Here is a 6,000-nt window from a genome sequence, read left to right on the forward strand (position 1 = left end):
TTTTTCTTTTTGTGGCTTGATAAGTTTTCTTTTATTATCTTGGATTCTTTTTGGCTTTGTGACTTCATTGTAAGCCTTTGACTTATGGTTACCTAGTTTTGTATGTATATTGAACCGTTACTATATCTGTTTGTTTTAACTGATAAGAATCCAATTTCTAACCCACCCTACAGAGAACAGAAACAAGAAGAAAATACTCTGTATTGTCTTGTTTTACTCTCTGACCCTTAAAAATTTTGATGTCCGGTTTATCAACAGCATGCTTATTCTATTGCATGTGATTGTAGCTGTTGCCTTTCTAATTAAGAATTTCTCCTTTCTATAGCATTCTGCTTATTTTTTTCTAGAGTGGATCTCTCATTATTTCTTTCTCTGTTGCTAAATTCTTTTAGAATCTGATTTTGTGGAAGTTATATATTTCTCCTTCTACTCTAAATGATAGCCTTGCTTGATAAATTATCTTAGATTACAGCTTTATTTCATTCAGGACTTGAATATGTCTTGCCACTGCCTTCTACCTGCTGTATTTGTGTAGGAAATGTGTTTACAAATATAATATATATAATTATCTACGTATGTAAAAAATACCTACAAATGAAATTAACAAATAAGGAGAAAACCTATACGTTAAAAAATGGAAAACATGGATGAAGGGAATTAAAACTGATCCAAAGAAGTTAAAAGATATCTTATGTTTATGGTGTGAAAGAATGTGGTTGAAGCAAACATACTACTCAAAAGAATCTACAATTAGTGTGATTTATGTCAAAATACCCATGAGATTTTTCCATTTAGTAGAACAAATAATTTCAAAATTTATATGTAACTACAAAGATCATGAGTTGCCATAATAATTTTGAAAAAGTGTATTAAATCTAATGGTGTAAATTTCTCCATTGTTAAACAGTCCTACAAAGCTTTAGTAATTTAAACAACATGATACTGACTCAAAAACAGACACCAATAAATAGAAGAGAATAGAGCAACCAGATATAAGCCCTCACACCTATGATCAATTAACCCATGAAAAAGGAAGCAAGAGTATAAAATGAAGAAAAGACATACTTCTCAATAAGCAGTGCTGGGGAGATTGGACAAGTAAAAGATTAGAAAAGTTCCTCACATTGTTTATAATCCATAAGCACAGAATATCTTTCTATTTATTTTGTTTACTTATATTTCTTTCACCTGTAATTTATAGATTTATGTTTTGATCTTTTATTTCCCTTATCAAATTTATTCATATTTTATTCTTTTTGGTATGAATATACACACAATTGTTTTCCTAGTTTCTATTTCTGATAATGAGTTGTTACTATATAAAAATGCAATGGATATTTGTATATTGACTTTGTATTCTGCAAGTTTCCTAAGTTTGTTCATTATTTCTAACAGTCACTGGAGGAGACTATGGAGATGCATAATTATGTCATCTGTAAAATCTTTACTGCTTTTTTACAAGTTGGGTGCCTTTTTATTTTTTCTTGACTAGTTGTTCTGGCCAGGACTTCTAGTAGTGTAATTTAGGACTTGTGAGAATGAGCTACTTTTTCTTATTTCTGGACAAGAGGAAAACTTTCCTGTATGTTAACATTGAACTTGATGTTAGTCATGGGTTTTTCATGTATGGATTATATTATGTTCAGTTACATTTTATCTGAAGTGAATTTGTTAAGAATAATTTTATAAAAAAGTTAAGATGAGATCTGTCAATAAATTTCCTATATTTTTTGAGATTTTTTTTTGAATTTTCTGTTTTTTAAGGGATGGTATCACATATATTGATTTGCAGATGTTAAATAATATTTATGAATCAAGACTAAATCCAACTAAACTATAGTTTATAAAACTTATAAAATGCAATGATTTCAGGTTGCTAACGTTTATTTAGAATGGAATATACACATACCAAAGGAAAAGTTTACATTCTAGCTAGAGTGCACATTTATTTATTTAAAAATTTTGTCTCACATTTTGAATTTGTCTTACGTTTAATGGAATTTATTACTAAATAAAGAATGAAAGTTTTGGTAGAACTGGATATACTACAGATTGCTGATACAGAACATAGCTATTATTTATAATTAGTGAACAAATCACTTGCCTTAAAATGCTGTATTTTACTAAATATGCCAACTTTTTCAGGACTGAGAAACATAATGCTTCCTAAAATGCATTACCTAGTCTTTTCCACCACAACGGACATATACAGTTATTTCTTTGTTTTTTGATTGTTTGTTTGTTTGCCCCTTAATTGAGGCACTGCTTATTAAACCCAGGATCTTGTGCATAAGTTTACTTATCAACATCATTTTGGAACACTTATCAGAAGCCACAAGATTATGGATTATAAAGATGACAAGAAAATTTATACCTTCTAGGGACTGAAAAACTTCTGAGTGAGAGAATGTCAAAAATAAACTTTGTAAGTATACTATAAGATTTTCACTTTAGTAATTTTAAAGTAGAATATAAAATTACATTTGTTTGATTATAGAACTCAATTAAAATTTAAAAGAAAAATTCCCCCCTTTGGGATTTATTAAATTTGATTGATTGTTTTAATCTAATTTTATTTCATAAATATTTACAATTTATTTATAAACATACCAGATAAACTGATATTTATTCTGCTCATGTTATGAGAAGAGAGCAACTTATTGTAAAGTACAAAAATACCTACTTCCATTTCCAAATCAAATTATGTTTCAGTTTAATTACAAATGAAAATGAAATTGATATATATTTTCTGTACAGGTTTTACAGAAATTTCACTTTAAATTCCAAAACTTTAAAATTATTTTATATATTTTGTGCATTATTTATACTCTGTTCACAAATCTGGTATAAATTTGTGTACAAAAGGATGGAGATTGGTTTTATCTCATAGACCCCAAAAATAAATTATTTAAAAAGATTTTGTGGGGATAATATTTGCAGATCACTCTATAAAGAGAAGCATCCTATATGTTTCATTTTAACTGGATGAATGAGAAGTAAACAATGGCTGAATGTTACACTGGATTTGCTAGGAGACCAGATGTTTTGTGATGTCACAGCTTCTCAGGTTGAGAACCATTGTGATGGCCTAGCAGTTTATATGTGCAGGCCTGCCAAAGCAGCATTAGAAACTGCAGTGCCCAAAATCATGAAGATTAGAAAAGAATATGTAGAAAAAGTTATTTGAGATGACACATGTTTCTTCATAAATTCAAGATTTGTCTCATAAAGATGGACCAACTGGTTCAGGAATTTCTGGAAGATCTCTATTGTGTGATAAAACATTCCCTGGGGACATGGACTTGAGGTCTATGATTGAAGAAAATGCTTTTCAGACTTTGTCTGAAGAACCCTTGATAAAAAGACCATGTTACACACATTGTGTCTCTGAACCAGATGAAGATAATGATTTTCACTCTCTGACATTTCCAAGAAAACTCTGGAAAATGGCTAGGAGTGACCAATTTAAATCTATCTGGTGGGATGATAATGAAATTTCCATAGTGATTGATGAAGATGTCTTTAAGATGGAAGTTTTGGAAAGAAAGGCCCCTTTCAGAATATTTAAAGTGGAAGCATAAAAAGTTTAGTTACAGTGCTTACTCTTTATGGGATTAGTAAATTGTGGAAGAATTTTCAAAAATCTCTTTCTCTAGCAGAATATCTGGCAGAAGAAAAATAAGTCTCTGTTTTAAGCAAGGTATTTAGAAATTTTAGTTACCACTTGGTAACTTATATATAAAATTTTATTTTGTACATCAATTTATGGTAATATAAATGCAAAACTAGATTTTGAAAATTGTATTAAACTACTAAGGATAAATTCCTTATTATTTCTAAAAAATGAGGACAGGGCCTTAAGAATTCAAGTTTATGAGAAACTTTGATTGTAAATATGAATCTTAACATAAATCTAAATAAAGGTATTAAATCTGCTTTTGAGAAGTGGCATTCACTGTTACTGAAAATGCTAACTTCATAAATTTGATGACTAATCTATTCAAATTTGTATTTTCCAAATAAGGAACTTCAAATTATCGTTAGTAATGTTCATATTTTGATGTTATTATCTTTGAACTGAAAACATGAAATCTGAGATTTTATAGGTAAGGCTTATTGTATAGTTGTAGTTTGGTTTAAAATATTACTAAAATATACCTCCTATGGTTGTAGATGCAGTTCTATCATAATCCAAATATTAAACGAGGCTGTCCCCAGATTTCAGTGAGAATAAAAAGAAGAGTTGGGATTAAAAATGCCTCTCTGGTATCTTCATTGGATGAAGATTTCAAAAAGAAGCACTTTAAAGCAGGGCGAAATGTGGATAAACATAATTCTGGTTTTGTGTCTGACACTAGTGGGGAAAGTGCATTTTTACCTTCTGCAAATTTAAACATGCCACTTATAAGAAAGCCCTCTACTAGCCACATAATTAGTGACAGAAATACTCTGATCAGAGGTGATATTTCTCCTCCATCATCAATGTCAGTTATACCACCAGAACAAATTGCAGTGGATCAACGTGCTATATTAAATCAGTTGACGACTCTTCACGGGCACTCTCAAAGCAGCTACACTGAAACAAATGGCCGTGTTGTGAAATTCATTACAACTACAACTTCTAATTCTCTGTACAGCATCTTGTCTACCACACAGAGTAATTATTTTGGACTGATGGTGGATCCTTCTACTTTTCCTAATAGATATCACAATATATCTGCCAATGAAGCTCGTTTTTATAAACTTCAACAAGGGAGCAACCCACGGTTTCCAGTGCCATTGATAGCTGATACATCAACTACCTCTATTTCAAGGCCAACCCATCAGCCATCTTCAGTTTATGAACTTCATACTAATTACAACTGATCTACCAGAGGACTACCAGATTATGCAGGATAGCAAAGATTAAAATTGATGTTGGCAAATGTCGACAAATATCTGCAATTTTCTTATTTGAACAGTAAACATAGTTGTGTACCTGTAATTTCCTTATTTTTTTTAAATAGAGTTAAGAGTTAAATGGGAGACTAAGTTACCATTTAAAGGAAAAAGAGATATTTGATTGATATGATCATTTTATGGAACAATATGGGAGTACATTTAAATAATTTGTTGTAAGGAAGAAGAGAAAATGGAAGAAATAGGAAAAAGACTAAAACATGGAGAGAGTGAAAAGTACTAAGTGGTTTCTAGTTCATCCTGGAAAGCATTAAAAGTGTTAAGTTAGGATAGGTTGGAAAAGGAGATAAATGAAGGAACCGGCCCACGGATCATGTTCTCCCTTATGTCATCCCTGGAATCATAAAGGTCACATGATATAGTCTCAGATGGCACATCCAGCATTTGGTAGAATTTAAGAAGTAATTTTTTCTATGGTCTTCATTGTGCTGTTCTCAAAGCATTCCAATTGGTCCTTTAATTTCCTGCCCTCAAGAGTCTACACTATATTTTGTAGTCAATAATTTATGTTGCATTTATGTTCCATCCAAAGGCAAGCTTACGTCCTCAGGGTGGCACTTAATGCCTTTCCAACTCTAAGCCCACAAACCCAAATTAGTTTAGTCATTTCTTTATATATCTGGCATCTGACTACCTTGACATATCTTTATGTTTCACTGTATCTGGAGATACATTCAGGCAAATGCTTGTCAACTATATTAGCTCCAAACTCAACACTTATGCTTCAGCTCATCCTTGGACTTTGGGTGTCCTCCTTTTACCTTCTTAGACATTCCCAATCTCAGCACAGAAACCACCTCCTCCAGATGTTTTCTGTGTATCCCCCTTTCCTTGTCTAACTTGGATACCAGCACAGTAAGAACAGCACATGCCAAAGGATGCATTTTTTTATTTTGTGATTGAAAAATATATGTTGATTTTAGCAAAATCTACTTTCCTCAAACAACAAATGTCTCATTGTTTTCAAACTATTTCGTTATGGTCTTTACTCTTCACCACAAGCTAGCTCTTTTCATAGCCCAAGGACTAGTCATAAGACAG

This window comes from Vicugna pacos, unplaced genomic scaffold (assembly GCF_048564905.1).
Source record: "Vicugna pacos unplaced genomic scaffold, VicPac4 scaffold_19, whole genome shotgun sequence".
Lineage (NCBI taxonomy): Eukaryota > Metazoa > Chordata > Mammalia > Artiodactyla > Camelidae > Vicugna > Vicugna pacos.